Source organism: Aegilops tauschii, chromosome 2, assembly GCF_002575655.3.
Source record: "Aegilops tauschii subsp. strangulata cultivar AL8/78 chromosome 2, Aet v6.0, whole genome shotgun sequence".
Lineage (NCBI taxonomy): Eukaryota > Viridiplantae > Streptophyta > Magnoliopsida > Poales > Poaceae > Aegilops > Aegilops tauschii.
Window position 1 is genome coordinate 103,256,919 of NC_053036.3, and position 11,209 is coordinate 103,268,127.

The window sequence follows — 11,209 nt, forward strand, 5'->3', positions numbered from 1 at the left end:
AGGGATGTCTATTTAAGTGGAAGTTCTTAAGTAATTTGATTAACTAAACTTAATTTATCATGAACTTAGTCCTGATAGTATTTGCATATCTATATTGTAGATCAATAGCTCACGATATAGCTTCTATATATATTTGATATGTTCCTAGAGAAAAGTGGAAAGATGATAGTAGCAATGATGCGGACTGGGTCCATGATCTGAGGATTATCCTCATTGCTACACAGAAGAATTATGTCCTTGATGCACCGCTAGGTGACATACCTATTGCAGGAGCAGACGCAGACGTTATGAACGTTTGACAAGATCGGTATGATGACTACTTGATAGTTTAGTGCGCCATGCTTTACGGCTTAGAACCGGGACTTCAAAAACGTTTTAAACGCCATGGAGCATATGAGATGTTCCAAGAGTTGAAATTAGTATTTCAGACTCATGCCCATGTCGAGAGGTATGAGACCTCTGACAAGTACTTTGTCTACAAGATGGAGGATAATAGCTCAGTCAGTGAGCATGTACTCAGAATGTCTGGGTACTACAATCGCTTGAATCAAGTGGGAGTTAATCTTCCAGATAAGATAGTGATTGACAGAGTTCTCTAGTCACTAACACCAAGCTACTAGAACTTCGTGATGAACTATAATATGCAAGGGATGACGAAAACAATTTCCAAGCTCTTCACGATGCTGAAATTGACGAAGGTAGAAATCAAGAAAGAGCATCAAGTGTTGATGGTTAACAAAACCACTAGTTTCAAGAAAAGGGCAAGGGACAGAAAGGGAACTTCAAGAAGAACAGCAAACAAGTTGCCGCTCCCATGAAGAAGCCCAAAGCTAGACCCAAGCCTGAAACTGAGTGCTTCTACTGCAAAGGAAATGGTCACTGGAAGCGGAACTGCCCCAAATACTTGGCGGATAAGAAGGATGGCAAAGTGAACAAAGGTATATTTGATATGCATGTTATTGATGTGTACTTTACTAGTGTTCATAGTAGCCCTGGGTATTTGATACCGGTTCAGTTGCTAAGATCAGTAACTCGAAACAGGAGTTACAAAAATGAACAGAGACTAGTTGAGGACGAGGTGAGGATGTGTGTTGGAAGTGATTCCAAGGTTGATAAGATCACCATCACATACTCCCTCTACCTTCGGGATTAGTGTTGAACCTAAATAAATGTTATTTGGTGTTTGCGTTGAGAATGAATATGATTGGATCATGTTTATTGCAATACGATTATTCATTTAAGTCAGAGAATAATTGTTGTTCTATTTACATGAATAAAACCTTCTATGGTCATACACCTAATGTTGGGGATATTACTACCGGGTATAAACCGTCCAGGAGAGGCCAGGTTATCCCCATAACAAGTTGTCTATATTTGAAGCCCAAGAAGACAAAGACGATGGCGCTTTATGAAGGCCCAGGGCCCAAAGGCGGATTAAGGCCTGTAGACATAAACCGACATTGATATGTAAGCTTGTGTTGTAAGATAGAAAGAGTAGAGACCGGGGCGGACACGTTTATGAGCCGGCCTCGGGATCCTGCAAACCGACGGGCGTCAACCCATGTATATAAGGGGATGACCCGGCGGCGGTTTAGGGACAGAAAACAACAACTCGAGAGCCAGGCATAGCGAATTCGCTCCCTGGTCATTGAAACCCTAACAATTCCACAAACAACTGGATTAGGCCTTTACCTTCACCGCAAGGGGCCGAACCAGTATAAACTCTCTGCGTCCTTCGTCCGCTTTAACCCCTTTAAGTTAACCAGTCACGATGGCTCCACGACTAAGTCCTTTCCCTAGGACATCTGCCGTGACAAAACCACGACAGTTGGCGCCCACCGTGGGGCTATCGCACGATGGTTTCAAGTTCTTAGAGGGCAGTTTTGAAGGACTCAAGGGATACGCTGTGGGCCGGATGACCAAGAGTCGTCGCGGCAAGCTCTACATCGACGACGCAGGCTGGGGCCCCGAGTCCGGCTCAATTGAGTACGGGTACCGGGTCCCCTTTGGCGGCATTCACGTATTCGTTGGCAAGATTGGCGAACCGGGACCTGAGCCGGACATCTGCACCGACATCATCGAAACGGCTCAGCGTGCGAGATCTGCCTGGGTTAAGCATGCCAAGAAGCGTGCCTTCGTGGGAGTCATCCACGGAGTGGAATCTGAGGATAGATCGGAATATGATGGTGAAACCGTCGTTTACTCCGGTGACGAGTCATCTACTGGAGAGACCGAGTACCAGCTGCAGGATGGCCGGTTTGGTGGTTGTTCCGATGGCGACAGTATTCCGGACTCCCTTGATCCGCCAAGCCGGGTTGCGATCTTCATGGCCGATACACAGTCATCGCCACAATCTTCGACCACCGCGGCAATGATCTCCGGTTCAGCAGCAGCGACGACAGCTGGGGCAAGAGGCTCTGTGCCACCGCCGGCTCAGGTTTTGTCCGATTTATTCGACACCCTGGCAGCACTGCTAGCGGCTGAAGTCAACCCGGCGGATCAGGAGCGGCACAACGCAGAAGCGGCAAAGGTAAAGGATCAAATAGCCCAAGCCAAAACAGACCTGGCCGCTGAAAACGCCAGGATGACGGCAAAGCAGGCCGAGTTAGATGCACAGGCCTATCGGCTTATGTTGGATCAAAACGCATCGAATGATGTCATGAGGAGGAGGTACCGATCTCACCTGCCTCCGGTTTACGAAGCCAGGAATCTCTTCAACACGCCAGGAGCAGGAACCAGCAACCAGCCAGTGGTAAACCGGGTCGAGGCACCTGGAACAGGGACGTCGGTTCAGCCACGCACAATGGATCCGCCTCCTCAGAATATGCCATCCCAGCATGTGCCCACACCTCTGGGTCATTACTCCAACCCCTTGGATAACATAGTCGCGGCCGCTTCACGATTGGCAGCCCTCCCAGTCGATGGTGAATCCCCTGTAGCGGTGGAGACACGACGGGCTAGGGAGCTTCTTCAGACAACCTTGACTCAGCAGCAGGCCTATTCGTACAGTCGCGAGAGGATTCATTCCACCCCCCGCCCAAGCCAGAGCTACAGCAGGCATATTGATGAACCGGCTGTGTCTAGCAGTGCGTGGAACCGTAATCCGCCTCGAGGCCATAAACCGGCGGGTGGCGGTGTTGATGCTCAGGATGTGGTGGACCGTGCTAGGGCACGTTGGGAGGCTGAGTTAGCAGCACAGAACGCGGCCCGTCAGCTTACTCCGGTTCGTCCAACAACTTCGGTGGAACCAGGAGTGACCTCCAGTTCTTTGGGGGTACCGTGTTTCATCCCAGCATTACGCAATGTGCGGATGCCCAAGGATTTCAAGGGCCCACGTAAAGTGCCAAATTACACTGCCGATTTATCCCCCGAGGCATGGGTTGAGAGTTATGAGATGGCGATGGAGATGCTGGACGTAGATGATGCGGCATGTGCTAAATACTTCACCATGATGTTGGAAGGAACATCTCGCACTTGGCTGAAGAACTTGCCAGCTAACTCCATCGGATCATGGGCCGAGTTAAGAGCCCGGTTTATTCAGAATTTCAAAGACACGTGCAAGCAACGAATGTCAATTGTGGATTTAGCTGCCTGTGTCCAGGAGGAAGGAGAATCAACAACTGTGACGCCCGATAATTAAGCTACAGTAACCCTCTACTAATGATGCCACGTCACCTCGGTTATTGTTGATAATCTCGCATTAGTTCAAAACGATTCAAATTCAAATTTTAATTAAAGGCAAACAATAAAAATTTTCAAATATTAAAACTAAAATGTTCGGAGTGAGCCAAATAATGCATAGGTAATTATGGCAGAGAAACCACACTTTTTATAAAATGTTAAATACTCTAAAATGATTTAAACCGTAGCAAAAACAATTATATAAATGCTTTTGGTATTTTATAAATTGCTAAACTATTTTAATTCGGGGTAAAACCTTTTACGACAGTGGGTTATTCTGGAACATTAATTTAGGGGCTATTGTTATATTTTCCTGAACTAAAATTAATGTGTAACTAAAAAAATCAGAAAAGAAAAGAACACAAAAATATGAAAATAAGAAGAAAGAACCCCTCGTGGCCAACAGGGCCAAACGGCCCAGCCGGCCAGCAGGCCACTAAGCCAGCCCACCCGCGCCGAGCCCCCCTGGGCTACTAACCTGCCCACCACCAAACCCTAACCCACGACCACTCCCACTCCCCCCAACGTCGCCCGCTCCTCCCCCCGATCTGGATCGAGATCGGGGCAAGGACCAGCCGCGCCCGCGCCGCTTGATCCCCGCCGCCCGACGCCGTCCGTCGCCGACGCACCTCGCCGGACTGCCTCCTCCTCCCCGATGGTCTGCCTCCTCTCCGTCATGCCGTCGCCGTCGTCCCCGTCGACCACCTCGCGCCCCGCTGCCACTCCCCTACCGGCCCCGTGAGCACGCCCGGCGCCCCTCCACTCTCTCCCTGTCTCCCACACGCTCGCCGCGGCCCGTGCGCGCCCGCGCACGGATCGCCCCGGCGACCTCCGCTCGCCCGCGCATCCCACTGCCGCTGCTTACCTCGCTCCAGCCTCCTCCGCCGTGCGCACGCGCGCTCACCGCGCCCACTCGTGGTTCGGCCAGCCTCCCTCGCTCGTCCCTGCCGGCGCCCTGCCTCGTCCTTGCCCGCATCCGCATCCCACCGCGCGAGCCGCGCCCGCCGCTACCTCCTGCTCGCCTGGCGACGCCCGCGTGTGGCCACGCCCGTTGTCGCCGGCAGCCAGGCCGCTGCGTCCGCCGCACTCATGGTCGCTCGCCCGCCCCGCACTGACCTTCCCCGCGCGCCCGCAGGCGCTGCCCCCCATCTCGCGCCTGCCTTTGCTGGCGCCGCCCACTGCAGCCAACCGCCGCCGTCGCGCCGACCGCCCCCGCCATTGCTGCCCCGCGCCGCTCCTCCCCCGCTTGGCCACGCCCGCCGGCCGCCGGCGCCCAGCCACCCGCGGGCCCTGCTACCTTCGCCGCGGCCGGCGCCCTCCCCTGTCCGGCGCCCGGTTGGGTACGGCCAAGCCCAGGCACCCGCACCCGTATGTCGTGCCTGCCCCGATATGCCCCCCTGGGCCTATGACACGGGGGCCCCACGCCCCCTTTTCTAAAAAAAAGATAAATAATAATAATAATAAATTTAATTAATTAATTAACTAAGTTAATTAACTTAATTAATCCTGTTTAGTTAACCTAATTAATTAGTTAGTTTAATTAAACCGTAATTAGGTTAGCTAAATCCTAATTAACTAAACAGTCAATGACGAACGGGACCCACACGTCAGTTGACCAGTCAACTCCTCTGTTGACTGCTGACGTCATGCTGACATCAGCGTGCACTGTTCTGGATAATGTTGTTTTAAAATAATTAAATAAATCCTAAAAATGATTTAAATCTTTTAAAATTAATATAAATTAAACCGTAGCTCGGATGGAAAAACTTTGTACATGAAAGTTGCTCAGAACAACGAGACGAATCCGGATACGCAGCCCGTACGCCCGCCACACATCCCTAGCATAGCAAACACGCAACTTTACCCCTCCGGTTCATCTGTCCGAAAACGCGAAACACCGGGAATACTTTCCCGGATGTTTCCCCCCTTTCCCAGTACCACCGCCTACCGTGTTAGGGCACACCTAGCACCGCGCATTGACATGTCTTCCATCGTCATGCTTATGTTTGCATTATATTTATTGTTTCTTCCCCCTCTTCTCCGGTAGACTACGAGACCGGCGCCGCTGCTGGTGCCCCGACCGACTACGCTGTTGACGGCCCCTCCTTCTTGCCAGAGCAATCAGGCAAGCCCCCCCTTGATCACCAGATATCGCCTATTCCTTCTCTATACTGCTTGCATTAGAGTAGTGTAGCATGTTACTGCTTTCGGTTAATCCTATACTGATGCATAGCCTGTCATTGTTGCTACAGTTGTTACCCTTACCTGCTATCCTACTGCTTAGTATAGGATGCTAGTGTTCCATCAGTGGCCCTACACTCTTATCCGTCTGCCATGCTATACTACTGGGCCGTGATCACTTCGGGAGGTGATCACGGGTATATACTATATACTTTATATACATGACACATGTGGTGACTAAAGTCGGGTCGGCTCGTTGAGTACCCGCAAGTGATTCTGGTGAGGGGGCTGAAAGGACAGGTGGCTCCATCCCGGTAGAGGTGGGCCTGGGTTCCTGACGGCCCCCAACTGTTACTTTATGGCGGAGCGACAGGGCAGGTTGAGCCCACCTAGGGAAGAGGTGGGCCTGGCCCTGGTCGGCGTTCGCGGATACTTAACACGCTTAACGAGATCTTGGTATTTGATCTGAGTCTGGCCATTTGGTCTATACGCACTAACCAACTACGCGGGAACAGTTATGGGCACTCGACGTCGTGGAATCAGCCGAAGCTCTTCTTGACATCAGCGACTGAGTGGCGCGCGCCGCATTGGACCGTAAGCTCGCGCTTGTATTAAGGGGGCTAGGTCTGCTTCCGGCCGCGTACGCAACATGCAGGTGTGCAATGGGCGATGGTCCCAGACCCCTGCGCGCATAGGGTTTAGACCGGCGTGCTGACCTCTCTGTTGAGCCTAGGTGGGGCTGCGACGTGTTGATCTTCCGAGGCCGGGCATGACCCAGAAAAGTGTGTCCGGCCAAATGGGATCGAGCGTGTTGGGTTATGTGGTGCACCCCTGCAGGGAAGTTTATCTATTCGAATAGCCGTGTCCCTCGGTAAAAGGACGACCCGGAGTTGTACCTTGACCTTATGACAACTAGAACCGGGTACTTAATAAAACACACCCTTCCAAGTGCCAGATACAACCCGGTGATCGCCGGGTAGGATTATGCTATACGATGCTACTTGGTGAACTTACCATCTACTCTCTCCTACATGCTGCAAGATGGAGGTGGCCAGAAGCGTAGTCTTCGACAGGATTAGCTATCCCCCTCTTATTCTGGCATTCTGTAGTTCAGTCCACCGATATGGTCCTTTACACATATACCCATGCATATGTAGTGTATCTCCTTGCTTGCGAGTACTTTGGATGAGTACTCACGGTTGCTTTTCTCCCTCTTTTCCCCCTTTCCTTTCTACCTGGTTGTCGCAACCAGATGCTGGGGCCCAGGAGCCAGACGCCACCGTCGACGATGACTCCTACTACACCGGAGGTGCCTACTACTACGTGCAGCCCGCTGGCGACGACCAGGAGTAGTTAGGAGGATCCCAGGCAGGAGGCCTGTGCCTTTTCGATCGTTGCTACTTTTGTGCTAGCCATCTTATGGCAACTTGTTTAACTTATGTCTGTACTCAGATATTGTTGCTTCCGCTAACTCGTCTATGATCGAGTACTTGTATTCGAGCCCTCGAGGCCCCTGGCTTGTATTATGATGCTTGTATGACTTATTTATGTTTTAGAGTTGTGTTGTGATATCTTCCCGTGAGTCCCTGATCTTGATCGTGCACGTTTGCGTGCATGATTAGTGTACGGTCAAATCGGGGGCGTCACAAGTTGGTATCAGAGCCAACTGCCTGTAGGAATCCCCCTTTCCAACTCCTTGGCCGAAGTCGAGTCTAGTCATTGAAAAACTTTTAATAACATGACTGTGTGGCTTACGGGCCCACGTCACCATTGGGTGGTAGTAGGATCTTTTATTCCTCAACCTATACTCTGGGACTCTGACATCTCTTCTATTCGGGTTAAATGATATTTGCTAAATCTAACATTAGGATCTCGTTATCACTTTCACCCGGAGAGCCCCTTATTACTGATGATCGTCTGCTGCACGTGAAGACCCTGAAGATACTCTCCGCTGTTAACCCGAGAACTTGTGTTCATCGCATTTGCAATTCCCCTTCCACCGTCAACCCTTATGGATAACTACTTGCAGTTGTTGTTCTTACATTCATCCCCAGTTGGTCTTGTTATTGCAAGATACCCCAAAATACTCGTCGTTGTTTCGATAATCCTTTGAGCTTACTGCCTTGCTGTTCTTTGTCACCTGAATACCCCTACGGATAATTCTCGCACTTATCGAGTATCCGCTCATCCCCCAGTTGTTCATGTGTTTCACAATGGTCTTCGAAATACTATTCGATCCTCCAAAAATCCTTAGTAGCTTATTGCTCTGCAATACTTGTTGCTTGCATGATGGAGGCTTTCCATATGTCTGGCAATATTCGTTAGTATCCTTAGGCGCCGTCATTTTGATCCTTTTGATTCAACATGAGTGCGAATGCACACAATCATCTGTTGATCCTTTTAAATTATCTTTCCGGCTCAGACGTCATTTTAAACATGAGCTGGTTCTCAACCAATCCAATTGTCGTCGATTGTACCCCTAAGGCTATTCAACTTATCCATCCCTAATCAGAACATTGCTTCTGATCTCTTAATTTGGAAAACATAATTCCTTTGCATTTGATTGAATTAGTCGGTTGTTTCTATAATTTGATCTCCTTGCATTGTATCTTCCTCTGATTGAGTACCAATGCTCACATCAGATCCCTTGAGGAGCACCGGATCCTTTGTGGGATTTTATCCGATAGCGTCCTTCATATCCAATCACTTTGGAAGTTCTTTCTCCATTGGTAAATCCTATCCTCTGATTGACCAACCATGCTCTGCTTTCGAGCTTGTGTTATTTACTCCTGAAGTTTGTGGCATATGTTCCTAAGAGACCCTGATGGGTTGAACCTATGCCTTTTTTCTAATCTGTGTGAACCCGGAAACTACTACGGGTCATACTCTACTGTTGATATGTCAGATAAAATTTCAGCACAACTTCGTTGAAGGCGAGAAGTGAATGAAAGGTTATGCATTAGAGAAGTGGGAGTCGACCTTGAACTTTGTGTTCATGCCCATGGACACGATGTAAATCTTATCATGAAAGCTTCTCGTAAAATAGTTACCCCCTTGTTATAAGTTCTTGTATCCGTGGTTTGATCATTTACAAATGTGTTTCTGACCATACTGTTCCCCTTGATTCAATTTCTCAGACAAGTTAAACCACTTGTCCTCTGCAGATCATTGCACCTGTCCAACCTTTACTTTAATCTATCATCGAGTATTAACCTCTGGTATCTCGAGAACTGTGTTGCTTCCTGCAAGTCTTCATCTAGTATTGCTTCTCACCGATCACAGATCCCCCCAGGTTCTGAGTTATTAGTCACTCGAGAACAGCGATAAGTGAATCGATTCCGCACTCCGATTCAATAACTCTAAGTAATTCTTGTTGCTATGAGTTTAATAATCCTTCAAGTCATTCCTAGCCTTATCGGCTATATCATTGTCGTGCTAAATTTTAACTGTGCTACTTGGTCCTTCTTCCCGGAGCACAATTTTTGACGATGAGCTAAGCTTACGTTGATCTTCCTCATCATATCATTTCGCTTTGAATAACAATACTTGATTCCGAGTTTGTGTCCTACCCGTGGTTCCAATAACCTTTCGCTTTCATCACTCCTTTGACTTGATGTCATCGTCGATCAATTGCATCTTCTTGAAAACCTCTCGACAAATTTGTCGTGATCATTGTCAACAATTTGACTTCTTCCAAGTTGTGTGTCGAAATTCAGGATGAGAAACACCATCCTTGCCCCTCGATGAATTGTGTTATCATCGACAACATTCTTGCCTCCCCCCCAACACAAACTTGTTCGTATTTTGTGTTGTATCTTGATTTCCCTGCTATCCAACCTATGTATGTTCTACCGTGGAGTATTACCATCTTTGATGTCAAGAATGTCGTGAGCATTACTCCACCTCTTAAGAATTCTTGGTACAGTGATACTTCTCACCATCACCATTCTTTCTTCGTCCCCGTGTTGTTCCTAAACGAAATACCGACAAATGGTCTGTGATGTGTAAATTATAAACTTCTAGCAACCCTATTGCTTTGAAGTTATTGGTCTATAGTTTCATTCTACGTCTATGGCTTAATGAATCATCATTCGAACATTGATCGTGCTACCTAGCCTATATTTCGGGTGCACATTTCAACCAATGTTTAACTATGTATGTTTTCCTCGAGCATACATCATTAAGTCATTCGATCTAGCTAATGTTATCTCCTTGTTCACATAGTTGTGGAAATCCATCTTTTGGAAATCTCAATGGATTGTCGCTGAGTCAATCAGTCATCTCCTCACCTCTCCTTGATTTAATGACGAACCCTTGTTCGGAACTCGCTTCCATAGTTCATCTCCGAGAATCTTCGAAGTCGTTTTGACAATTTGTGTTGCACCTTTCTTCTCAGGCATCCCGAGTCTGAGTTATCTTGACACCAATCAGATCTGAATCTCGGTCAGATATGATGGTTGGAACATATTTCCAAGAGTTATAACCTTGGTCTCTACATAACCCGGTAAGGTGGTGTCTTTGCTTAGCACCCCTAGCCAGAGGACCTATTGTTATAGTTTCCTTTTTAGCAAGGTTAGCCATTCTTCCATGAAGAAATTGTAAGACTTATTCTATAAGTTGTTCCTGATGAATCCTTTGAGCATCCAAAGTCCGACCATGTTCGAAGACCATGTCAATGCTATCTCGAAGCATGTCTGTGGTACTCCGAATTTCAACAAGAACATTTGAAGCCCAATGCTAAATGTTTCCTGCTCAATTATCCAAACACCGTTGTATGGGTAATGTCATGAAATTTCTCTCCCCTTACCTAAAGAGTTTTCTACATTATATCCTGTCATGGATATCATGCTCTGCTTGTCCTTGGGAAGGATATACCCTTGAAATATGTGTTTAAACACATTTTCCTTTCCATTGTTCTGTTTACTCTGATAATCATATTTTCCTTTCCATTGTTTTGTTTAACCTTTCTTGTATTCTGACTTAGCTAAGCAGAGATAAATCCCTGCTTAGTTGAGCACCTCGTTGTACCACTCTCTCAGTAGACCATGTTACTTTTGTTGATGACATTTCGGTAGCCACCGATGGATGAGAACTTTGCCTATTGGTCCGCCTCGTTTCAACGAGCAGGAAAATGGTTCTCTTCGTCCCTCGCCCTTGGTACCAACGTGTTGGTGACATAACTGACAGGGTACTCTATGACATGCCTTGCTATCATGACCGTGCAAGATGTCACTGCTCCTATAAAAAAACCCCACATGGTGGGCCCATAACCCACAGTTCCACAGGATCGAAACCTGACTCTCTTGTACACCCCCTGTTCCCAAGATTATTCCTCACGCTTGACTTT